Consider the following 27811-nt stretch of genomic DNA (forward strand, 5'->3'; position numbering starts at 1 on the left):
TTTGCTAAAATAACATTTATTGGTTAATAGCCAATCTGTTTTCTTTCAGTAAGAGTGCAATAAAAATTCCTGTGAGATTTCACCATGGTCATTTATCTTGCCATCTATCATAAACTTTAATTGCAGAGAAAGAGAGATAGTGAGTATTCAGAAGTTTGTACATGCATATCCCTTAATAATTCTATGTTTGACTGAATCTTCCTTCATAGAAATGTGTGCTTAACAATGCATCATTATCAGCATGCAATTCCATGACTCTGTGAAATACACAAACTACATATACACATGTGCATACATGTGCGTCCTGCAGCAGAACAGTCCCTTCCTCAGTTGTCTACATGACAAGCACTTGAACAATGAGGTCTCTCATTTACTGCCTATATGTCAAGTTACAGTACTGTGCAGCCACAACTAGTCGGGTCCTTTCCAGAACTGTTGGCTAAGTCCAAAGCCTCTGGGAAGCTTCCCCACTTCTTACCTTTTAAGAGACTTACAAGAAGCTCTTCAAGAAATAAATGCATGATGCAGTAATGCCATCTAAATAGCAAAACATCAGCAAATATACTCGTCTCTCCTAGCTTTGAAAAAGGGAGAGAAAAATGTCTTTTTTTTTTTTGGTAGCTTTTCCTACCACTAATACCATCTTGAATTAAGAAATTTTATTAAACAGAACACCTATTTAATAAGAAAAAGACTCAATAAAAAACAAACAATCCTTCTACACAACTTTTCTTTTGTCAGACACTTCAAAAAAAGGTGTCAGCACAGTGCTAAGATGACATACTTTCACAACTGAAGAATTTTTTTTCTAGCTCAGAAACAATCATCTAAATACCGTCTAAAAGAAGCTGAAAGAAAACATAGGAATTATCGGCCAATAGTGTGGAATCCAAAAATGATAATAACTTTTAAAGTCTCTAAGGAAGTTCTCACTTTATAATTAAGTAGCTTCATATAATTCTTTCAATTCTTTTGGTTACTGAAATCAACTTTAAATAGCAAGAGCTGGACTAATACAGAAATCTCAATGAAAAAATGTTGATCCCTGCAGTCTTAGAATCTGCATGCTATACAATTGTTTTCTAAACTTGATTCAATACATAACAAAATAGGAAGTAAAACATAGTTAACTTCTGTCAAGCACGTAAGAATTGACAATTTTAGTGCAGTAACTGTGCACCTTATCTTTCATTAAAACTAGGTGGTTTTACTTCTAAGACAGGCTCCGAGCTGTTCTGAAACACAATAATGCTTCTCCAACGTTAATTAACTCCTTAGATTACAAGAAACTGAGAAAGTAGTACTCAGGGCATTTTGAAGTCTAATATGTCATAACCTGACAGAGCTGCACAGATACTTTGAAGTGGGCTTTTCTTGCTGTGCAAGTGACCCAATATTCTGATTTGCAGCTCCTGAAATTCTTACACTTGTATTATTGCTTCCTCATAAACTCTTTTGGACAAAGTCCAGATTTGGCATATCAAACCTGTATTCTCACAGAGGGTTAATATTCATCCTGCTGTTACACCAGTGTACAGAAGATGTAAGTGAAAGGGCAGGGAAATTCCTGTATCCTTTGGTGTCTTTGTTGGCTCATCAATAGCTGGCATGCTCCTCCAGCTCACTGAATTAGGCTCTGTGCTGAGCTGAAGTCCTGGGGACAAACCTGAAGGGCTTCTGCATGCTCCTGTGAGCCTGGAAGGCTGTTCCTGGTTACAAAATACTCAAGAGTGCAGAAGACTTTCTCCACCCAGCCACTCTCAGGACTTGTGACCTCCAGGACAGAGATCTGTTTGAAACTGACCCCATCCCTTACATTGCTGAATGACAAAGCCAAGCTAGAGATCATGAGTAAAAGTCTCTGATAATGTGTTCATTTTTTAAAACTTATTCTATCTTCTATAGCCTGTATAGTGCCACATTTGCCTTTAATTTCATGGTACTGGAATTAGTACCAAGTCGGTTTTCAATCTGTTGCAATTTAATTAAAAAAAACCAAAAAACAACAAAACAAAACCAAACCCACAGTGGTGGGAGGATATATCTGTAAATCTGGAGAAAAATGACAGTTACTGCACCTCTTAAATGGCAAACAAAAGCTTAGCAGTATTTGTTCAGGCACTGGAATTTTATACACCCCTGATCTACTAAACAAATTATTTTTACAGTGGCCAAGTTAATATAAAAGCTTGCATATAAATCTGCTACACTGAAATAGAGAGAAAAAGCAATTAAACTGAAGGCAAAAAGATGTATTGGCACTGCTGTGTCAACAACACACTAGGACTTCTCGTACATTGCTAGTTGCTTGTTTAAAGAATAAGTTGAAACATGAAAATTCGGCTTTATTTTCCAAATTACTGGTTATCAAGAAAGAAAGAAAAAAGCACCATACTGACCTACAGCTACCAGTCAGGTAATTACACAGTATCAGCCCACTAGCAATCTTATTAGAAAGTGTTCCTGCAAGGCCTGGACTGCACCCCTTGCAAACCTAGCTGCAATTAATGAAATCTCTACAACATATGCAATACTTCACAGCTGGTTCTCTGCTTTGTCATAGGATCAAGCTTTTAATATGCTACTGTTCTCCACCGATGCTGCATTTGTGCAGACTTGCCAAATGAAGAGGACAACAGAGTCTGAGGAACAGAGTTGAAGACAACAGCTCCATCAATCTTTGTTTTCACTCTTTACACAGCTTAACAGTTCTCACAGTGGCAGAACACCATACAGCTCACGTTGAAAAGACAAGGTGCTATTCTGTATGAATTGGAAAGTTAATTGTAGGGATGGATGATGAAACACTCATTTTCATTTTCCCATTTAAACTTTCTGAACTCTGAACGCAACTTTGTTTACAGTGTACAATTCACATTGCAAGAACACACAGGACTATCATGCTGAACAACCTTGTCACATTTTAAGGCTCTTACACCTGATGTACAACTTTAATTTAATCCTATTTGTAGAAATTTTAAGTAGTAGGGAGCGATGAAGATAGTAAAAAGTTACTGTGTTCAAAATTTAAACTGAAAACCAATAAGGTTTTTTTCAGTACTCTGAAATTTATCCCACAATAGCTGATCTAACGCAAAACTCAAAACTACTGCTTGAAAAGGCAGTAAGTGCAAACATTACATTAATGGATAGTGGCAGTGGAGCACATTCTTTTATGGTATCAGCAATTTTTATTATTAAAGCAGTATTGACTGTTCCGCACTAAATAAACAGAGCAGGAAAGGAAGAAGGGTAAAAAAAGAAATCAGTCGGCCTCTAAGCTCGTAATATTTACTGGCGAAAAGTATATTAGAAAGTGTTTACCTCAGCTGATCCAAACACGAATATACTGCATGCTGTGGAGGGTCAGGTAGAAGAAAGCTCCTTATTAATTACTTAGCTTAAAAACAGTTTTTAAAAAACTTCTACAAAGTTACTTTTAAGGGTGAACCCTTTATATCCTTTGACTACATTACTGTTCACTATGGCTTCAAACAGGAAGTGTGTTAACAACGCTCTTTGACAATTACTTGAAGCAAAAAAAACCACAGGAAGAGAAAGAAAATGCAGGTGTTAACATTTGAATGTAACTAGATTTGCTTCAAAGCTCAGACCACTATTTAAGGAGAAGTGAAAAATAACAATGAATTATAAAGGTTAAAAAGCAACCCGTGCAGAAAGTCATGATTACGTATGGCATGTCATGGTATGTGGTGACATGACATGATGCACCATGACATGCACATGGATGTATAGTGCACCAGGACTACTACTAGTTTTTTAGCCTCAAGTGCTTTGTAAGAAAGAAATTTACAATTATTCTTGATATGGAAGTATCTTTCTATAAAAGACACCTCTCCTTTTTTTTTGCCTTACAGGCTCTCAACAGCTATCATTTGCTTTAATCCTGCAAGCACTAAGTAGAAAATTACCACTTCAGAGTGTACTTTTGAGACTTATTTCATATTTTTCTCTTTAAATCTCTACTGTAGCCATACTACTTCTTCTTGCTGTTTAGCAGACACAGTCAAGTGATGGCAAGAAATGACGTGTGCCCAAACCAACAGAAAGGTTGTGCTAGTGCACACTTCCAGACATGTAGAGCTGTAGCAATTGGAGGATGCTCTCAAAGAAAGAGAGAAGTGCTTAGTCCCTTGCCAGATTCATTTTTTGAAATTAAACAACCTGTACAAGAAACTTTAGAGGTTTTAAACAAACAGCCTACAGGTAAAGTTGTATTCATGCATGAATTCATGTCACCAAGGCAGTGCACTTGCAGAAGTACTCCTCCCTTAGCAGAGTAGGCACTTCTTTGGCACTTCTTTTAACATACCAACAATCTTTTGTCTTTGGCAGACTTTGGCAATAACACACCAACAATCTTTTGCACATTAAGATCCTGAGTAACCTGAGCTGCAAGTAACTCTTGCCAGACAAAGGGCAACATCCACTATCAACACAGAATCAAAGAATGGTAGGGGTTGGAACGGACCTTTAGAGATAATCTAGTCCAAACTCCCTGCAGAAGTAGGTTCACCTAGATCAGGTTGCATAGGAACATGTCCAGGCAGATCTTGAAGACCTCCAACGAAGGAGATTCCACACCCTCCCTCTGGGCAGCCTGTGCCAGGGCTCCATCACCTGAACAGTATAATACTTTTTTCTCATATTTAAATGGAACTTTCTGTGTTTCAGCGTCACCCATTACCCCTTGTCCTGTTGTTAGATACAAGAGAAAAAAGGGATGTCCCATCCTCCTGACACTCACCATTTAGATATTTACAAATAATAATAAGATCCCCCTCAGTCTTTTCTCTTCTAGACTAAACAGCCCCAGTTCCTGCAGCTTTTCCTCATATGAAAGATGTTCCAGTCCCCTGATCATCTTGGTGGCCCTGCGCTGGACTCTCTCCAGAAGTTCTCTGTCCCTCTTGAGCTGAGGAGCCCAGAACTGGACACAGGACTCCAGATGAGGCCTCACCAGGGCAGAGGAGAGGAGAAGAACCACCTCCCTTGACCTGCTGGACACACATCCTGGATGCATCCCAGGATGCCACTGGCCTTCTTGGCCACAAGGGAACATTGCTGGCTCATGTTTAGTTTATTATCAACCAGGACTCTCTCTGCAGAGCTGCTCTCCAACAGGTTGACTCCCAGCCTGCACTGGTGCAGGGGGTTGTTCCTTCCCAGATGCAGGACTCTGCACTTGTCCTTGTTGAACTTCAGGAAGTTCCTCTCTGCCCAACTCTCAAGCTGGTCGAGATCCCGCTGAATGGCAGCACAGCCTTCTGGGGAATGAGCCAGTCCTCCCAGTTTGGTGTCATCAGCCAACTTTCTGAGGGTACACTCTCTCCCCTCATGCAGGTCTTTGATGAACATGTTGAACAAGACTGGCCCCAGAACCAATCCCTGTGGAACTCCACTGGCCACAGGCCTCCAGAACCCCCATGCACCAGGCTGGGGGTCAAACTGCTGGAGACAGCTCTGCAGAGAGAGAGCTGGGAGTCCTGATTGATAATAAACCCTTCAAAGCAGTATATTAAAATACTTAAGTTTATTTCATAGGGAGTCCATCTTCCAAGAGAAAACAGTGCAGCACAACACAAGCAATGCTACCTAAGCTAGGTAGGAAAAGCTGGAAGCAACTGGGACATATGGCAAAGCCAGGAAGCATGGAAGTTTTAGAACTGTTGAGAACTGGCAACTGCTAACTGGGCTTGTTTAGACTTCACTCTAAAGATAAGCATGGAGATCTGCATCAGCAAGTTGACAAAGCAAGTTTCAAATAGAATGCTCATCAGAAACATGCATGCAATGTAAAAATGATTACCACAGATATGTGTGTCTTCAGATCTGAGCACATGCAAACAACCAACCAAACACAAAATCCCCAAATAAAAACAACTAACAAACAAAAAATTAAACTGCTTGTCATTTTCCTTTTAATAGGCAGAGATCTTCTAACACAGTACAACACACTGCAGCACAAAGTGACATCTGGACAGGAGAGTCAGGTTTCATCTCTATCTAACATCATATAGGAAGAAATGATTCTCTTCCTCTGCCTCCAGACATTTCTTACGTCAATTATGGAAAAGGAAAAGCTAAACAAAACTAGCAACAAAGAAGGTGAGTTCATGTATCGTAACTCAAATACATCATAATGCAGAAGCATGTCTTAAGTCTATAATCCTTAAACATTTGCAAGGAAAATGATTAATACAAAAACAACTACTAAGTTAGAAGGACACACTGAGAGACTGCAGTATTCTACAGCACATGCGGGAAGCCTATAAAATACAATGACTGCCATGTGCATGCATCTGTAGGAGGCCACATACACAATTCATAATTCAGTAACTGCATCGATCACAAAGTATTCAATTCTTAAGGCTAAGGCAATCATGCTATACAGAGCAAGCAGGAAAATAACCAGAAAGCTACCAAGCTTTTACCTGAACATGGGAAACTAAAAAGGTTTCTAGGGTCATCTGATAAAGAAAAATTTCGTAGATTAGAGCTGCAGTCAGTATGAAATGACATTTTGCAGGTCAACAGCACCTTCCCTGGAAAGCCTGTTCCAACCAATAGCTGACCATCCTCTCAGTGATGAACATTTTCCTAAGGTTCAAGCTGAACTTCCCCTTTGCAGCTTCCTTTTACTTCCTCATGCCTTATTGCTTGTCACAAGAGATCAGCATCTCCCCCCCCACTGCTTCCTTTGAGGAAGCTGTAGACGGTCATGAGGTCATCTTTCATCTTTTTCTTCCTCAAGCTGAACAAACCAAGTGACCTCCGATGCTCCTTGTAAGTCTTGTCCTTGAGAACTTTCACCATCTTGGTCACTTCCCTCTTATACTGAGGCACTCACAACTGTACACAGTACTCAAGGTAAGGTGTAGAGTGGGACAATCACCTCCCTTGACAGCTAAATATGCTGTTCTTGATGCATGCCAGGACATGCTTGGTCCTTTTGTCTGTCAGTGCAATTGTTGACTCGTATTCAACTTGCCATCAACCCAAACTCAAAAGGAAATTTATTAAGCACAAAGAACTTTCCCTTTTTGCATCCATGCTAGTGATGATCAATGACTGCACTGTCACTGAAGCGTTTTTCAGAACTCCCAGAATAACCTTTTCCATAATTTTACCAGGCACTGAAATGAGACTGAAAGGCTTCTAATTACCAGGGTCGTCTTTCTTATCCTTGAAAATTGAGTTTGCTTAAGCAATCAATTACTGCTTAATTGTTTACAATTTTCATTAATCACTGATTAATTATAACTGGATCATCACTAAAACATTAATAAAACTCTTTTAGTTAATCCCTTAACAATGACTTCTCTTAATAAATCATCTGCAACACATATTTTTTTACACTTGACAACATGAACAACTTCATAAAAGAAAGTTTAATTGTAAGTTGATAAAGTTTAACAAACCAGGTGGAGAGATCTGTGACTTTAGAACCAAAAGACAGTATGCCATAACATATATACAAAAATCATCAAGTATACATATAGTCAGCTTAAAATAAAAATTCATCATTCACAGGACAAATCTTAACACTGAAGTGCAATTTCAGTGGGGATACCACAATTACTGACCTAGTTAAGAAAAAAAGTGCTGTACAAAAACCAGGAGTTTCAAAATGTTCCAGAAACATTTTAACAAAGTATTCTCAGCAGAACAGTTACTGCTGTTTTGAGATCTGAAGGCACAGGAAACTAAGTTGTCTCCTCAGAAATGACTTGCTCACATTGCCAACAATCACTGAATTGTGTTCCCTGTGTACCCACAAAAAGTTCAAGGCCATTACTGCTAAAAATGCCCATCTGGAAAATGGTCTGCAGCTCATATCTCAGTGGTTGCTAAGTCACTTGGAGTTTTACTGCCAATGTAATACCACTGTAAATCTCAAATGGTTTGGCCTTCCTTTGAAATGCCCATGTATAATGCAGCATGTGGCTTACCTACATTGATAGGTATACAGTAAGCGGAAAAACTTGCAGTAAATGTGTCACAAGGTTAAGAATTATTTTTTCCCCCCATGTTTTTAAATAACTTGTTAATATCTAAATGCCAAACAGGTTCACTTCCACTCCTTAAAATGAAAGCTGCTGATTAAACCATAAGCAACCTGCAATTCTTTTCTATTACACATGACAGAAATGTAATGTATCATGACTCTTAGACACTGGCTTGCTACAAGGAAGCAAACAGGCCATGAGAAAAGTACTCTGATACCAAGTAACCACAGGATGACACTATATGAACTTTGCTATGAACTTCTAGGTATATTAACTACAGCTATTCAAAACTGTATTCTCATACAACAGACAGAAAATATTTGTTTAGCATATCGTTAAAAATTTTACTTCTACACATTTTTCTTAGCAACCAGGCATACCACAGGCAGGATATGCAAATTCTGTCTGTCAATACTTTAAAGAATTTTCATTAGTAAGTTGCAGAGATTACCCTATGTCACAAACTATGCATTCCTATCCAAGATCCTACCAAAAGAAAGTGTTTTAAAATGCTTAACAACATAAACAACTCAACCCCTCCTCCACACAGGTGAAATGAACTGCTAAATACAAACATTTGTCAAAGTAAAGATCATTACGTTCTTTGTGATGCAGAGGAAATATTTTCTGCATATCAGACTGATATGCAAGAGTGGACTGAGATGTACACTGGCCACTTGTTCACTCCTAGGGACACAGTCAGGTTATATCTGGATTCAGCACGTGGTCTCAAGATTCCCACCTTCCTGATCCTGTCTATTTCTTTGAAAGATTTCTGTGAAATAGAAGTGTTTGGTTTAAAACTTGGGCTCTGTGACAACAGGGGACAATAATCTGGAGCAAGTAAATTAGCAAGATCTGGAGCAGTTTCTTGGAAGGAAAGCAGGTGGAAGCAACCACCAGGCATCCAGCTTGACACAAGCAGATCTGCATTCCCCTGGGTCAGGGGCTCCCACTTAGCTTTCTGGCCCCTAGATGTTACATATATCTGCAAGAACCCTCCAGTGCAGACAGGTGGCAAATTTTTAAAAAGCTGTAGGATGTAACAGATGGGTGCAGATTACTAAGGCTTTCTTTTTGTCTTGGGTAAAACAAACTGATTCACCTGCACCACATTGACTCATTTATTGTGACTGCAGAAGTGCTCCAGACAGTCAGCTTTGACATACTCATGCATCTGCTGTTAATTTTCTTCCTTAAAAATACTGCTTTTTATTTGCTTTTAGGCATATTTTGCACCAGATATACTATTCCTATTCTTTTTCCAATACATTCTAGACTAAGCTCATGTCACACAATAAAAATCACATTCACTAAAGGCAGAACTATTACATGATAATTGCAAAGCAGTCAAGCCAACTATTAAATACAATCTAGCTGAAAATTATCAGAACAGTACTTTTTCCTCATAAGAGCACAAGCTTGGCATTGGCAGAGGGAAGAAAAAAGTACCCCAAGAGACATTAAGAATTATATGAAGAGAGACTAACTTTCAGGCTTCAATCTCAATCCAAACAGTGGATCAGAAAGAATATACACATTGCCATGGATATTTCCTCCCCAAAAAGATCAGTGCTGCACCTTTGAATGCTACTTTTGCTACACTGCGAACACTTTTGCTTTACATGTGAGAATGCTGCAGCATGGAAAATAAGCCAATGTAAAGCAAAGAGAATACACAGTTATAAATCTGCCCTGTGTTTCTATTCAAGCCAATAAATACCTTTTTTTTTTTTTCTTTTCCCAACTTAGCTTCACAGCCACTGGTTTAACCGTTAACCTTCTTGAGAGTAAAATATTGGTTTTGTACATTAAAACTCAACTCACAACAAAGCTATCTGCTTCGCAATTTAACACAGTTTGAAAAATGATTCTTTCAATCAGGTGTTCAGAAATGGATGTTGTGAATGTAGAGTCAACCACACTGCTTGTGCTAACTAAAGTTTGAACTAGGCTCTGTTTTCAAACTGACCAGAGAGCTCTATTCTGGATTTGGAAGTAGCTACCACAACAGCGCAGAATCTTCCAAAAATTTCCTAACCTCTCCCCCCCACCCTCAATCCCCTAAAAAAACACACCACAATCCTCCCCATCCCCAAATCAGCATATTTCATTCTTTAGCCCAAAGCATTTGCCACTTACATCCTATTAACTTTCAGTTACAGTTATGTTCCTACAGTATGGTTTGGAAGACTCTTATCTGTGAATTATATTAAGAACAAACTATCTTATTAACAAAGAAATCAGAAAACCTGTTCTGGAAAGAAAACAAAAGCAGTAATCAAGAACACACTGGATACAAAACCAGACTTGCCAGTGTCCTGTGAGGAGCAGCTGGGGGAACTGGGTTGGTTCAGCCTAGAGAAAAGGAGGTTCACAGCAGACCTCATCACCCTCTACCACTACCTTAAAGGAGGCTGAAATAGGGTGATTTTGTTGGTTTCTTTTTTCACAAGTAACAAGAGAGAGGATGAAAGCAAAGGGCCTCAAATTGAGACACGGAAAGTTTAGGCTGGATATTAAGAAAAATGTCTTCACTGAAAGGGTTGTCAAGCAGGAACAGGCTGCCCAGGGAAATGGCTGGGTCACCATCCCTGGAGAGTGACATGTTGATGTGGTGCTAAGGACATGGTTTAGTAGTGGGCTTGGCAGCACTAGGTTAACAGTTACATTCAATCTTAGAGATCTTTTCCAATATAAATGATTCTAATACTCCATTCTATGATTTGTCACATACTCTTATGTCTACAGAAGGAAGTAAGAAGGAAGGAAGGCCATTGCTCAGTTGTCTGAGATGCGATTTCATACATAGATCATTGCGCTGTACTTAGTCCACTTCTCACGTGAGTGCCTCAGGAAGTGCTGTATGTGAGGGGACCAGCTTTCACAAGCAGAGTAGTAGTACCTATGTTAGGCAGGATGTTTTAGCATACTATGGAAAGGAAGTTGACTAGCTACTGCAACTTCCACATATAGACATGACCCAGACTCATCTAACCTCAGAGCATGGACCCTTGCCAAAAGTCTTTCCCCTGCCTCTCAGGTACTCTGCACCCCACTCCCTGCATGAGCAACTGTGTGGTAAAAGCAATTGATTTGTGTGTGGTTCATAGTTGGGCATCAGGAGACAGCCAGCAAGAAAACATCCTATCTATTAAGCCAATGTTATTAATCACTGAGAGCAATTAGGACACCAGTGTAGTGTTGTCATCAATGGAGAAAAAAATCACAGTTAAGTTGCAAAGAGTAAACATGATATCAACTAATGTAGCTTATTACTCAAATACAATCAGTGTTTATTTGCATGGTCACAGTTTCAGGTTAGAGGTGGAAGCATAAAACATCTTTAATCAGGGAAAAAAAACCCCAAAACACTAAAAGGCGTAAGGGGAAAAAAAAGCAATTCTAAAAAAAACCACAACACACTTCCTAATCTTTCCCCAAACTGTGGAACAGTCTCAGTAGGCAAGAGGTGCAAGTTCCAGCACATGAGTCAGTACTAAACTGTACAGAGCATTAGCTAAAAAAAAAACAGAAGAAAACCCCACACACGTAGTCACATCTTGGCAAAGGAATTAACAGATGAATGAGCAGATCTTTCCCATTCCATTTTTCTTAATGATTGTGTGGGAAAGAAATCAAAAGGTCTTTAAATATGTTAAAAAAACATTACCAAAGCCATAAAATTGACTCAGTAACCATTGAAAGACTTGACTCAAACTTTGAGAATCAGTATCAAGCAGGTAAAGGAACTACAACTTTTGTTTTTCCTGAACTTAATATACTCTCAGCACTCTAACATACGCATAATTCTTTCTCTCTGACCACAGTGACTTTTTTGATATAGCTTGTGAAGTCAGTTTTCTGACAGGACCATCACAGGCTTTGGCATGAGAATGTGAAGAAGTCTCCTGACTTCTTCCACTTTACACGTGTGGGAAACTGAGGCATGACAATATTATTTTATAACTCAAGATAGTCACAGACATTCTTACTCAACTTATTTCTAAGCAATTCATAGATTTATAAATTATTGCATTTCCACCAATTTATAGATTTCAATGTGTCTTCTAATAGAGACTGTGACATTGAAACTGCTCCAAGATGCTAAAGACAGAAGGCTATCCTTTGCCCTGCAAAACTGCCCAACAAATGTTGAAATAGTTTTTAGAATTCTGTATGATAATCTTTTACATTTTTATAAGCAGGCATTAGAAGGAACATGATAAATATATATAGTATCTTCTCATGTAAAGTAAGAGGTATGTTTCTCGGCAGAACCTTTCCTGAACCGCTCACAGAATTCTGAAGTTGCCATGAATGATCTGTCTTGAAAAAAACTACTTAATACAGACTGCTGACAATTTTAATCTGTGATGAAAAAAAACCTCTGCACATCTGTTTTGATGACTGCTTTCATTGCATTCTAGCAATATAACTATAAAGTCACACACTCAGACAGCAGCAAGCTGTTAAGAATATATTGTTGTGGCTGCAGTATCCACAGATAAAACTGTAAAGACTACTACAAGACTACAATACGTATCAAATTTTATGTACTTTCAGTAGTTTCATTTCCCCTACATCAACCTTATCTCTTTTATTTTTAAAAGCTCTGCAGTACACTTAGCAGTTCTTTGACAAAGCATCGTTGTACAACCTTCTTAAAAATCCCTAATGGCTTCAACAAGCATTGAAGCATCAAATAACAAAAAAATTACAAAGAAACCACTAGTAGACTTACAAAATTATACAAACACTTCATAATCTCTCCCTTTAACGTTTTTATCCCTTTCTCAAACAACATTTTTGCAACCTCCTCATATTTCAAAAGGCAAGACACAGGAAGCAGTACAAATAAGCGTCCAGAAGGTGTACATGTAAGGGAAGATTACACATCATTTGCTTTTTAATATTATTTTCATTATATATGACATTGCAAGTAAAGACATACAATAGTTTTTTCTTTTCTGATACAGCAATCAAGGCTTTTCAGAAATTTTCCGCATTTCACAATCTACCTTAACATTTTTGCAATGCAAGTATTCTATTTGTATTTTAATTTTTTAAAATTCCTTCATTCTTGTCTCTGTTCTAGCTTCTGTGGCATATTCTACCTGGCACAGCTCAGATCTTGGAGGAATAAAGATATTGGAGGGATCAGAAATTTACTGAGAGTTAACCCTGAACTAGTAAACATCTTCCTTCCTTAATCCTTCTCTCAAGATACTTGCGCTATTATGCTGCTATTAAGACTTAGAGAATCATAGAATTATTATGGTTGGAAATGACCTTTAAGATCATTGAGTCCAACCACTAACCTCACATTGCCAGGCTTAACACTAAACTAAACCATGTCCCTCAGCACCTCATCTATTCGTCTTTTGTATGTCACTAGGGATGGTGACTGCACCACCTCCCTGGGCAGATCATTCCAATGCTTAACAACCCTCTCAGTGAAAAAGTTCTCCTTAATCTCCAGTCTGAACTTTTCCTGGTGCAACTCGAGCCCATTTCCTCTTCTCTTATTATTCATTACTGGAGAGTAGCGGTCGACCCACCTTGACGCAACCTCCTTTCAAGTAGTTGTAGAGAATGATCATGTCTCCCCTCAGCCTCTTCTCCAGGCTAAACAACTCCAGTCCTAGCTGCTCATCAGACTTGTTCTCCAAGTTCTTTACCAGCTTGAAACTGATATTAGTTAAGAGTTTTGTGCACCTTTCATCTTACTGACAGTATTTTAAATAAACAAAGCAACTACCCTCAAGGTATGTTTAGCAGCCAGACACTCTGCCCCTAGTGTCTTTCTAATTTGTGCTGCCTCTGTTTTCCCCACAGTACCGCACTTTGAAGCAAGTATGTAACATCCTGAGGTCAGCTGAAGATAGAAGCCAAAAGTTAGAAAACAAAATAGACAGAACAGGCCAAGAGATCCCCTTGTGCTGAGTCTACCTCTCACATATTGAAGGTGAAAAACAGCCCTTCAAAGTTATTTGAATTAGACGTTCCTTGCTACAGTCTTATTACACTTCCATGCCAAGAAGTCTCGTTGAAAGAGGACGCCATACTTTCTGCTCCTGACCTGTGTTGTCCAGGTCTCCACATTATGCCAACATTTTTCAGACATTGCATCTACCTCATCCCTTCCTCTGTGCTTCTCTCCTCCATGCACACACACAATGAAGAAAAATGATCCTCGAAATATTGTATTTTTTAAATGGTCAAAATAGTATCTGCTTAGAGCAGATGTTAGTAGCATGAAATAAAATCTTATCACTGTCAGACAGCACAGCAATGAAGTAACATTCTTTTTCTGTACATATTTCAATTCTACTGTCATGTTATCCAACAGTATTTGCTTATCCACACTGAATGAACACTTTCAACTCCAAAGACCTAGCTCTGGGAAGTTTGTTTGGGAGAGAGGAAAGGGAAGAAATGAGATTATTTACAAGAAAACATATCTGAAAATAGTACCAGCAACTGGTAGGGATCAGAGGCATACTGTCTCAAAGAAATCCCTCTTGTCTTATTTCAGTTAGTCATCTGCCTACAAACAGGTAAGGAAGGGAAACAAAACACACACACACACAATACCACCCTCTTCTTTCCAACTTTCTGACCTAAACAAAACTCTTAATGGAAGTCTGAAAAATAAATAGTGTTTTGACTGTGGCATTTCTCACATCAAAACAATCACCAGACACACAGGACTTCTCCTGATAAACTTGAAAGGTCTTGAATAACAAACATTAAGTATAATACTTGTACTTCCTTGCTATGAAAAGAATGCTGCTGCCACATAGAGTAAGAATCTCTATAAATATAAGCATGAAGACTCAAGGGTTTCTCACAATCAAAACCATTTGACCACTTGAAACAGGGAAATACAAGTTCCTGTACTCAAGATCAACTACGGAAGTTCTCCAGACAGCCAAGGCAACAGGCAATCTTTTTGTAATGCATGACAAAGCCCAAAGGAAAATGGCAGCACCAAGCATTACAGGTCTTTGTGTCAGGGAGGACTGTCAGGTTCCTCCCAGACCTCTTTTGTAAACTATGCCAATGAAGACTGCAAAACAAGCTGCAGATAGTGAAGCACATTACAAGACTTAGTTCATGATAGATTTAATATCTGATGCTTCTAAGTTAAAGCTTGAAAATAATGCTTTGCCAGCACAACCTACTCAGTTCTCTACCATCTGTTATCTTACGATATTCTTTTGACAGGTAAACTTAGTTATCAGTTATTTCTCTTGGCAAACACTCAGTTTCCTAGTTCACAAGGTAAATATGTATTATCTATTCAGAAGGGTCATCTTGTGTTGTTATGGAGAAACATGATAGACCATAAAAATTTCCTAACATACAGATCCACTACTTTTTCTGGCACTGCTAGGGTCTGGAAAACCTATGGATACTGGTATCTATCAGACTTTCTTGTGTTTTAAGCACATTGGAACTTTGTCCTATGCCAGGATCACAGTAATTTGGAGATATAAGCACTAAGTAGGACAACAGCTTTATTTTCTCCCAAGAACTGCTGTGGCAAAAGACCAAGAAACAGGAATTAAACAGGCAAATTTAGACAAAAATAGCCTAAACAAGCATACTGCCATTTACAAAAGCAGAAAATGGCAGATTTTTTTTTTTTTTTTTGAGAGAAGATGCACTATTTTAAGTCCTATGAAGACTTTTGTCCCCTTCCCTAGTTACCTTAAACTCTTAAGAAGTTTTGCAGCCACTTGTGAAGACAAAATTATAATAGCTTTGAGGCACATATCAATTAGTAAATATTTTCATATTGACCTTTACTAACTTTGTGGTGAGCACTGTTTCTGCATACTACAGAACCCAGGCAAACTCCATCATTGCTGAAAATTTAAGCTGTAAAATTCAACCAAATCCTAACTGTTCAAGGAAAAAAAAAAAAAAGAAAGGTCCTTTCTACCTTCACATTCCTCTTAGTTCCATTTGAGTTTGGGTTTTCCATTTTTTCTTGTTGTAAATTATTTAATAATAAGATAATATTTGATTTCTATAATTCTTTCCCACGAAAGATCTGGAGAGGAGTCACTAGAGGGTACTGTCAAGTCTGCATGTAAAAGTGGCTTAAGTAGATCCACTCAGATGAAAAGCAAGCAGTAACTACTTTGATTAAATTGTCAAACAGTTGTGACAATTCAGATTTCATGTCTTGAATGAGCTCCTGTGTCCTCCAATGTCTTATAACTGTTCACTTTTTCTTTTGGGGACATACACATTTTGCTTAAATTTGCTCACAAAGATACCATGTGTACATCTGGAAATGAAAAAAAAAAATCCTTTGCCTGGAATAATTTTTATCTGAAAGTTAAAGTGTAAGAAATATGTATTTAGATAAAAGTTACAGTTGGTCTTTAGCATATTTTTCCATTATGGTTGCACTTTCCCTAACAAAGGAAAAGCCTGTTAAAGGGAGCGTGAAGCTCTTTAAATTTGTATCTGCTTTCATGGGCAACTTCTTCAAAAAGCACAAGGTACAATTGTTAAAGTCTAGCATTTAAGTACAGCCTCAAATCCTAATCTAGCCCAAAACATTTCCCTCATTTTTCCTAAGTCTCATCAAAATACACAGAATTCTATAACTTGAGACTCAAGGTGTCTCCAAATATTTTACAGGTGTCAGAGCTTTCCCTTTGTACTTTACAGCAAGTCAACAAATAAACCGAATGAGGGAAAACATTCTTCCTAGCTTTCAGCTTCAGGCCTCTTTCATTGCTCAAGCTAAATACAGAACAAGTGAGAGAAGAGGAAAAAGAAAAAAAATAAGCAAGCCAATTAGTAACTCATCCCATCTACAATCAAGCTCTAGCAAACCTTGCTTGAACAGTTTAAGATTATACTGTCCTAGCTTTCCACCCAGCTCCTGTGCAGGTCATTATTGTCCGTGTAGTGTCCAAGGTTATCATGTTAGCCCAAACAGAGAACATCCAGGAATCATTACATCTGCTGCTGGGCTTGCTCTGGTCTCTGACTTACAATCAGCTTGTAGCACAGATGTTAGAGATTGTGTATAGGAGGCAAAAAAAGTACAAGAGGAAAACAAACAAATAGATCTGTACCTATCTTGACAAAAAAAAAAAAATCTACACTTGTCAAAATACTGGAAAACGGAACTAAAATAACCAAACTTTCCACATCACTATTCTTTGTTAAGGTAACTAGGTGAGCATGATGCAGTAATAGTAACTTCACTGGCACGGTGCACTTGCTTCTTATGTAGATTCGATTTCTCCCTTTTCTTCCTCAAAACAAGGGATGGTGGCTCACCTGGAGGTTCAGCATGATATGGCTGTGATTCTTTCACCAAGGATAATTAGTCACTTCCCCAAAGCCCTCTTTGTCTGCCAGTCAGTCTCAGATCATTTGGTTTAAGGTATTCATTATTCAGTCTCTCTCAAACAAATGCCCCCTCTTCCATACGTGCTGTCAGAACTGAGGCTAATGAATCACTGTCCACAGCTGGGTAATTAATGAAGTCTACCGTATTCACAACAGTAGTGTTATTCCAACTCATTCACAGGACTTCCCATGCAAACAGATAGTATTGCCACATCTTAAAAATAAAACATTTAACACTAATTTGTGTAGAAAACCTCTGTTGTAATAGATATTATTACTTTTAGAAGCATCAATGCAAATCTTGCAAATACAACCATTAATATATATATACATATATACACATTTTTTGGTAGTAATTTGTTTCTCAAACCCCTGCTTCTTGAAGTCTTTTGTGTATCTCTACTACAAAAATCAACTCAAATTCTACTGCTTCTTAACTGGTGACAATGAATTGTGTGCTGTATCAAACACCACTGTGAATCCTCCAGGAAGGACACTATCAAGTTAAGACCCTAAAATAACAAAAATCATCAAGCCATTTTTACTGCTTGTGAGTTGAACCATCTAAAAGTGTTATGTTCAATATGAGAAATTCCTAAGGCCCAAAAGAAAATGCAGTTATAATTAACAAACAAAAAGTCTCCAACAAGTCTTACATCATTTATATCTCTATGTATTAAAAACTACCTAAATAGACTGCAGTCTTAAGGTTAAAAGTGAAAAAAGGAAAATATCCTTAGGAAGAACAACAGGCACACAGGTTCTTCAAAGTACTACACTACCAGTTTAATTTGCTCATCTTCAAACATTGCTATTCTCTGCTGGGAAGCTGCTGCCCTCATTCCTTCCTCCAGGCCCTTGTTGCTAGGGCTGCAGCTGCAGGCCCCATCCCTGTTGAAGCTTATCTTTGGAGGGGAGCACAAAGGGTTCCATTATCTGCTCCTCCAAGCAGGCACAGCACAGAATACAGCATTCACCCTTCTCAGTAGTAAGCAGGCAGGCTCACTCCACTGAGACTATTTACATATGAAGAGCTGCAGAAGGCCTGAACGTGCCCTTGATGAGTTGCCTGCCACACACAAGGTTGCAGGGAAGGGTCTTCAGATGCTGCCGTTTCAGGAGCCAGTCATCTTTACCCACTTGTGAACTCAAGTGTGAACTGGAGGGGAAGTTCACACTACAGTTTAACTTCAGAGGTGGAAAGATGAAGCAGTAAAGTTTCCTTATATTTCTCATTGTACAGAAAGAGCTGTATTTAAAATCCTGGCCTTCTCTGGGATATACAGATTGAAAGCACAAAACAGAAAAGGACACAGTGACCAAATCGACACACTATGCTGTGGTCTGAAGCACTGTTCACTCACAGTGAACTTCCTTCCCAAGGTTTAATTTAAATCTTTGCTGCTATTAACAGCTGGATTCATTCTACGACACTACACAGTTGTACCACTTTGTGAAGGGAAGAGGGAGATGAGCAGTGTTTCCATTTAGAAAATTTAGCAAATAAATAAATTAAAACACCACATTCAAAATAATTAAACCCCCAATTGTTTCTTGGACTGTTTTAGGTACCATCTTGCTTGTACACGCCAGTATATTGTCAGCATTTTCCTGTAGAGAAGTTGTTTAGCATTTCTAGAGTTGGGGGGAAGGCAACAATTAGTTTTCACTTAGGTCTCCTTTTCCTTAGGGCAAAAAAATTCTTGTCGGACAGCAGAAAATAAACAGAAAAAGAAATTAACTCTCCATTAGAATCCCGAGTATCAATACTTGACTCATAAATTGTGCTTTTTGAAGCTATGTGCAAATAAGTAGTTTACAATAGAAGATAAGAACATTTCACAGAAAGCAACCTGAAGTGATCACGAGCTTTACATTAATAAGGATATGGAGAAATTGTATTAGCAAAAGCACCCTCACGTGACAGGCCAGACTAGTTACACAGTAACAAGTGGAAAGAATTTTTTCCACGCCATAACTAAAGATGAGTCTAGCTTTTTTCACTTAGTGTTGTCATATCAGCTGTCCTGTACCTGAAGGTCTGTCTCTTTAGCAACAGCAGAAGAAATGTGCTAGCTCTGAGGAACCAAAGTTTCCTCCGAGGTGACAGGAATTGCAGGATTTGCTGCTCATAAGACTACCAGAGCATCCTGGCAAGGTTATGCACTCCTAAAGAGTCAGCAAATTATGACCTCCAGATACAGTCTGAAAATGAGTCTGGGACATGTTCCATTATCTGACACCTATGTTCTAACACTGGAAGGGCAATATGATGTTTAACTCTTTGTTGACACAAGACATATGCAGATAGTCTACTCTATTTTGTGGTAACATTGTAAAAAACAGGTTAGAACTTTGCTAAGATATCTTGGTACTTCTGCTGAGGTCTTTAAACCTCACATGATTATTCCTGAATGGGCACAAAGAAAGAGATGAACAACTCTAAGCAAGGGAATTTCTTTAAAAGCTCACATTTTGAAAAAAGCAACACATACACAGTTAACTGTCTCAGTAAAGCATTTAATAACCGGGGATCATGACTCAAATACCTGTAGTGCAACAGAACGTTAATTTTCATAGAATGGTAGGGGTTGGAAGGGACTTTAAGAGATCTTCTAGTCCAACACCCCTGCAGAAGCAAGCCCACCTGGAATTTTCTTCTAATCCAGAATTTGTGATGCCTTAGCCTAAATTTCTTCCACATTAATGTCTCAAATATTTAAAGCAGAAATATAACAAGGTCAAAAAAATGTATAGGTACTATGCTTACTTGTAATACTGTCATGGGTTTGTATGGAGCTGCTTCTTGCTTAGTGACAGAGGGAGGAGGCTGCAGTGCTGTCATTGTAAGCAGTCCATGAAACTTCCGCTGGCTCTGAAGTGGACTCACCCTCATTATTTAAGGAGGGAAATCTGAGCTGGAACAGCAGGTGGAGGAGCGGTACAAGATGGAGATGACCATGCGGACGCCACAGTCAGAGGAGGAGGAGGAAGGAGGAGAGCCGGACCAGAGATCCCTCTGCAACCTGTGGTGAGAACGCGGCTGTGTCCCCGCAACCCATGGAGGGCCATGGCAGGACTGAGAGCCACCAGCAGCTCCCTGTGAGTGTGCCCAGATGGGCAGAGACTGTGTGAGGAGGCAGCCATGGCGCAGGCTCTGCTGGAGTGCCTGTGGGCCGCAGAGCAGCCCCACACGAGAGGCAGAGAGGAGCTGCAGCCTTTGGGACGAATGCACATCAGAGCAGCTGGTGCAAGGCTGCCAGGTATGTGAGGGACCCTATGCTGGAGCAGGGAGGATTGGCAAGCAGTACATCTGTCTTGAAGACAGACAAGCAGCAAAAGCCATTGGTAAAAGACTGACTGAAACTCTCCTTACCTGTCCCCCTGAGTCATTCAAGAGGGATCAATTAAATGCACCAGGATCAGGGGTCTGTGTACAGGAAGAGAGAGATGGGTGCAAGTTGGTCTCAAAGGGCTGGTTGTGCTCTTTATCACTGTACCGATCTGTGTCCTTTTCTGTTTGTTATGTTTTTGGTTGGTGGTGGATTAAATTAATGTTTATTTTCTTCCTCAAGTTGAGTACCCTTATCTGTCTTGCCCAGGGCTGTAAGAGGCAATTGACCCCTTCCTGTCCTTAGGGGGTTCCAAAACCCCTTGGTACTTATGGCTGATCTTGGTACTTTGTTCCTAGATGGGCCTAAACCCTAACAAATACTATGAATTTTAATACTTGACTCTATCTGTCTTTTACCAAGACCGATTCCATACCTCTGTTGTATGGTTGGGATGTATGTTAGGATGGTGTAACAATTGGTGAGAAGAAATTCAATTTCATAGTTAAAGGCATAAATTTGCTAGTCTTCAAGAAAAAAAAAAAAACAACAAGCACCATATAATAATATCAGTATTTCACATTAGGCGGCACACAAGTCAGAAGTAACTAGAAGAAAAAAGAGGGGCAAGATTCAGAGAAGCAGTAAAATAACACACAGTGGTGCTGCAATAACTGACATTCTTGAACATGCAATGTAGCATATAATGCTGTTATCAAAAGACAGTGAATTGACTTATGTCATTAGTACATTCATTTTTTAACTTTTGAAATTAACTATAGAGTATATTATATTTTTAGATAGGTATCTCAAGCATTCCAGCTGCTTTAGTGAGATACGCACAAAGCTACCACACTCGAGACTAAAGACTTCAAAACAAACGCTGATTTAACTTCCTTTGCAATATACTGCTATAACTGTCTGAGACAGTTACAAAACTTAGACAGCACTGGTAACACCAGTAATAATAGTGCATACTTGTCATCAACTTATGCTCACGAATTCTAAACAAGTACTCTGATGAGGAAAGAGACAACGTGACTGGGATTTTTACAGAAGGTCCAAAAGCAATAGTCTCAAGTACTTTCTTCCACTCTTGATTGATATCCAATTTTACTGCAATATTGAAAATGCAGCATCTCAAAAATTAAGCCCTTTCTCAAACGTTCAAATAGCAGGACCATGAAATAATGAAAAGCTTTTCAGAAGCTTTTCTGAGAAGTTGGTTCTCTTAATTTGTGAGGCAACAGATGTTGCTTCTTTTCATCATCATTTTTTTATATAATAAACTGTGCTATTGAACTTGTCCTCCAAATATGTTTCTGCAAAATGAGCTATAACATCTGAATGTAGATGAGTGTATCTTCCTTCTAGAGGACTCTCAGCTATCTGGAAAAAAAAGCAGTGACATAAACAAAAAAAACCACTTCCACACTTGTGTTCAGATTGACTACCAAATTAGCAATAGCTTCAGCTCTAGTCTGCTATAGAAGCTTCCGACAAGTAAGATGGAAATGAAAGCGTATCAGTTTTTAGGGACTGGAACAAGCACATGCTTTTGTTATCACAAAATCATAGAATGGTAGGAGTTGGAAGGGGCCTCTAGAAACCATCTCATCCAATTCCCCTGCTCAAGCAAGTCGATCTAGATCAGGTCACACAGGAATGTGTCCAGGTGGGTTTTGAAGACCTCCTGAGAAGGAGACTCCATCACCTCTCTGGGCAGCCTGTGCCAGGGCTCCCTCACCCTCATGTAAAATAGTTTTTCCTTATGTTTAAATGGAATTTTTTGTGTTCCAGCTAGATACAATAGGAAAAAGTGATGCCTCAATCTGCTGGAACCTACCATTTAGATATTTGCAAATATTAATGAGATCCTCCCTCAGTCTCCTCTTCTCCAGACTAAACAGCCCGAGTTCCCGCAGCCTTTCCTCGTATGAAAGATGTTCCAGTCCCCTGATCATCTTGGTGACTCTGCGCTGGACTCTCTCCAGCAGTTCTCTGTCCCTCTTGTGCTGGGGAACCCAGAACTGGACACAGGACTCCCGATGAGGCCTCACCAGGGCAGAGGAGACAGGGAGAAGAACCTCCCTTGACCTGCTGGCCACACTCCTCTTGATGCATCCCAGGATGCCATTGGCTTTCTTGGCCACGAGGGCACATTGCTGCCTCATGGTTCGTTTATTATCAATCAGGACTTCCAGGTCTCTCTTTGCAGAGCTGCCCTTCAGCAGTCCGGCCCCCAGCCTGTCCCAGTGCATGGGGTTGTTCCTTCTCAGATGCAGGACTCTGCACTTGTCCTTGTTGAACCTCATGAGGTTCCTCTCTGCCCAACTCTCAAGCTGGTCGAGATACCACTGAATGGCAGCACAGCCTTCTTTGGTGTCATCAGGGAACTTGCTGAGGGTACACTCTGTCCCCTCACCCAGGTCATTGATGAAGATATTGAACAAGAGTGGCCCCAGAATCGATCCCTGTGGAACCTCAACTGGCCACAAGCCTCCAATTTGATTCTGTGCTGTATATGTATTTCAAAACAAACTGTAACAAAGTCAGACTTTTCTGCAACATAACTTTACATCTGGGAATTTCATGCCTACAAGTGGTTACTAACCTTATCAGTGCAATATATTAGGTTAATAAAGAGCATAAAAGAGCCTCCACTGCTATATCAGTAACATATACTAAGCCTCTCCTCCTTAAACGGCAGTATACTCATTTTCCTCAGAGCTATCAACTTCTTCCAAGGCTTTTAAAACAGAACTAGTTACAGTTTCTTCCCTTGCAACCCTCACAAAGGACTTCATAATGTATCATTATCCATTAGCCTTCAAATTCTGGGTCCATCTAATACCAGTGCAGGAACAATCGTTGCAGCCATTCTGAGATACAAGCAGCTGCAAAGAACAGGAAGACACAGAAAGGTATTATGAAATGTTACAAAGTTATCTTGGGGGAAGGAGAGAGGGAGAGGAGAAGCAAAATAAGAGTGAAAGAAACTATACCAATGAAACAGGCCTGAAGTTTATACACAATATAAAAGAACTGAGTGGGAAGCTTGTTTATTTTTAAACAAATAAAAAATTGAAAAAGAGGGAAGTGAAAACACTTGTAATGATACCACAATGGATAACACACTGCATTAAGAAGCTTTGCAGAAATACATCTAAATACCCAGAGGCAAAGACAGTGCAGGAGATACTGAGATAAATGGAGAACAGAAAAAAGAATGTACGGAAACAAAAGGAATCACTGTATTTATGAGAGGACTTGTTGAAAAACAATTTTCTGGGTTGGCTTATATGAAGGTAAATGATGAAATTCTAACAGCAAATTATTTCTCTTTTATGGCCACTGTGTTAACAATGAGAAATGTCACTGATCCTCTGTGAGTTTGTTTTCCCTGCAACAGATAGTCAGCAATCTAACATCAGTGTACAAACTAGTCTGGGCATCTAAACTGTAAAATCAGCTGGAACTACAGAGATTCATAATAATACAGTTATTTAGGTTGGAAAAGACCTTTACGAGACAAATCACTAAAATAACACTGCCAAGTCCACACTGTCTTCATGTCACAGTGTAGCTTCTCATTTACTTGTTAAGCCATAGTACATGAAAAAGCAGAAAACATTCAATATAGCAGCCCCCTAGTCTCTTGTGGCATCTCAAATGAGGAAACTTATGCTAGAAGCATCCTAAAACAGAACCAGAAAATTAGGCAGCTAGATTTTCAGAAGAGCAAAGTACCCAGAAGTTTCTACCCAAAGCCTTACAGATTTGAGAAGCTAATGCTACTCAATTACAGATTTGGTTTGCTGTTTTATAAATCAAGCAATTCCTCTGGCACTCCCATCTCCCAACAACTAATTACAAGGCTTCTCCATTTCCACCTCACCACAGTAGGAACATCTTCCTTAACAATACTGGCACTAACTTGAAATTTCTACTCTTTAAAAGGGAGCTAGGCTACCATTACTATCCTAATTAGTTTAAATGCTGAAAAACATTAGCTGAAAAAAATTAGCTGAAAAACAAACAAAACCCCCAGTGAAGTCACTGCAACTCCCTTACTTCAATATCCCTCAATGTGCTGTGGCAACTCTTGATCCAAAAAAAAGAGATCAGCATGGAGGAGCATTTTCTGCAGCAAAGATTGGACTAAGATGATCTTTCAAGATCCCAACCAGCCGTTGAGATTCTGTGAATGTTAAACGGGGCCATTAGAAAAAGTCTGTTCATTACTTCCTCTTTCCTTCTTGATACTTACACCAGTAATACAGGAGAGAATATTACACTTTTCCTTCTTTTGAAGAAAACGGGTAGTTGCCATGGTTAGAAGTCTCACCTGGAATTCAAGACCAAGGTTTACATATGGCAAAAGAAATAGCATCTCCTCCACTTGTGCTCACTTTTGCATCCAGCCCACTGTCAAGATCAGATTCTTAAGTCTTCATATGAGCTCTTCTCTGCCTCTGAGTTACCTAACTTACCACATTTTAAGTACTTCTAGTAATTTCATGCTATAGAATAAGGTTCCTTAATTATCTGATATCTATAGTGATCTAACTTGACTATGTTATGCATGCATATTGTCTGGTAGTTTTTCTGAATGGACAAGCACGGCACACTGGAGGGTAACTGCAAATCTGATATGCAGCAGATAGACAGTAGGCACTAGATCATTTGTGATAAGGACTTTGTACTGAGTGAAGATATGATTATTCATGCCAGAACTATATTCTTGGGCTTCATGTCTTAATTACAAAATACCAGATTTTTTTTTTTTCCCCTGCATAACATCACACCAAAAATATTATTGCAATGTACCATGTGTGAAAAAGGGCAGGAAGCACCAACAGGTTTTTCAAGATGCTGTATTCTACACCATACATGAGCTCAGCCAATTTAAAGGAACAACTACAGTGTATGACTGTACTTTCAGAAAGATGGAAAGAAATCACAGAACAGAACTTCACAATCTGTTAGAGATACTTTAGACAACATTATAAAGTACATTCTATAGCTAGTTAGAACTCTAAATATAAACTCTCAAAAATGATAGATCTCCCAGGGTGTATGTAGAGCATTTCAAACTACAATAAGTGAACATCATGCAGATGTACCTCCTAGCATTATTTCACTGTGGACCTGTTTTTCTTCCCTGTTATACTGCAAGTGATTTACCCACAAAGGAAAATAAATCAGTTTGTCTAATTCAGACATCAACCAATATTCCCAACACAATTTTCTATCCTATTTCATGTTTATTGTTCTCTTCATACAGACAGATGTAATGGAAGTTGGCTTCCATTGACAGTCTTTGTTTCCTAGATTTCTTTTGTTTTATGGTTTACATTGGCACGAAGCTTCAGTGACTTTGTTCCTCATGTTCCACTTTACTGTGAAAAGTGATGGTGAAAGTTACACTGTGGACTTCTGCATTAATTGGATCAGCAGTTGATCTAATTATTGTTGTCCCACTTCATGATGCAAATAAAATGCTTCAGAGAAAAAACAAACTCATTTTTAAGACCTATGTAAGAAGCTGAATTAGAGACAGAATCCAGCTGCTCCCCAGTGACAATTAGACAAAAGTTTAACAACTAAGGAAGTGGAGGGCAGTCACACCTAGCAAGAGACAGCACTAATACAAGTATTTGTATGAAAAAGCATCTGAAACAGAGTAATGGAAAAGCACAGTTTTGCACCTGTGTTATTTCAGATTTATTCTACAGGATTCATGCAATGATCACAACCTGTGAGTTGCGGGTAGAAGCCAAGCTGAACTGAAAAAAACAGAAGTCATTCATTAAACAAAATGTTAAAAATTCAACTTGTTATATGAATGTTTTCCTTTTCCCTTAAAGTGACCAGCACATTCAAGTATCAATTAAATAAGTGAAAGAATCTTCTCCTTTTGCCATTGCTCTAACTTCATGAATCAATCAATAAATTGAAAATCAGTTATAAAAATTGATGAAAGCATGGTAGTTTGTCTAAACACTTCTTTAAGAGAACAAACTAAAAGTCATGAATATCTGACTCAGAAAAGACTATGAACCAAATTCAAAAGCCATATATCACAAAAGCAAGGTAATAACAGAAGAGACATATTTCAGATTTTGAAGATAAGCAGGTGTCATGGTTTAGGCCCATCCAGGGACAAAAGACGACGATTAGACTCAAGTACCACAGACTTAAGTATTCCGAAAGGACGGGGAGGGCTTAATTGCCAATTATGGTCCCAGACAAAACAAACCACGCTACTTGGCTTCGGGAAGAAAATGAAAACTTAAATTTACTCTGCCTTCAACTAATACATAGCAAATAGAAATATCCAATAGAAAAATAATACAGAGAGGAGTGAATGATGGAACTGCAACCAGCTCTTTAAGATCACCCTTTTCTCCCGACCCCTTCTCTCTTCCTGGGCTCAGCCCTGAGCCCAGTTTCATTACCTCCTCCCTCCATAAGCAGTGTAGGGGGCAGAGAATTTGGGGTGCAGTCAGTCCTTTCCTGATGTCTCTTGCCACTTATTTTGCTCCTGAGAAGAAGTGCTCCTCACCAGTCCTCCTTCACTCCAGGTCAGAGCCACCCACACACCAGGCAGCCTTGCACGGATCACTCTGATGGGCTGCTGCAACCCCAGTTCATCTTCTCCAGGCTGGGGTCTAAACTGCTCACTCCCTCTGGCCCAGAGCCTCCAGCTCTCATCTCCTCTGTTACAAGGTCTCTACTTCTCATAGCGGGCTGCAAGGATGTCACCTCTATCTTGCCCTTCCCTTCCATCTCCCTCCACACATTTCAAATTCCTGTCCTTAAATAGTGCTGGCAGAGGCACCAGGTGGCCGCAGCTGGGCCAGAGGTGGGTCCAAATCCCAGAGCCAGAGGAAAGTCCATGAAGTTTTTACCAGGCTTGCACTGCAGCTCCCTCCCCGTTACCAAGCAAAACCAGCTCCTCACAAAACAATGAGAGCAGGCTTTTCTACAGTGGTATCCAGACACACACTCACCCCCCATCCCCAAACAGTCATTTTACACTAGGATTTCAGGCCGCAAGAG

General features: G+C 39.2%; 1 protein-coding gene across 6 annotated transcripts in view; it reads right to left on the reverse strand.

Annotated features, from left to right (window-relative positions):
• The window catches only part of CDC42SE2 (CDC42 small effector 2), an 80917-nt gene that overhangs the window by 34212 nt on the left and 18894 nt on the right, over positions 1-27811 (reverse strand). The window contains exon 4 of one of the 6 annotated variants that reach the window (XM_062019196.1): positions 25017-25094. The exons of the other annotated variants lie outside the window; for them this stretch is intronic. The gene's annotated coding sequence lies outside the window, so the exon portion shown is untranslated. The remainder of the gene's footprint in view (positions 1-25016; positions 25095-27811) is intronic. 6 annotated transcript variants of the gene reach the window in all.

This window comes from Colius striatus, chromosome Z (genome assembly GCF_028858725.1).
Source record: "Colius striatus isolate bColStr4 chromosome Z, bColStr4.1.hap1, whole genome shotgun sequence".
Classification (NCBI taxonomy): Eukaryota; Metazoa; Chordata; class Aves; order Coliiformes; family Coliidae; genus Colius; species Colius striatus.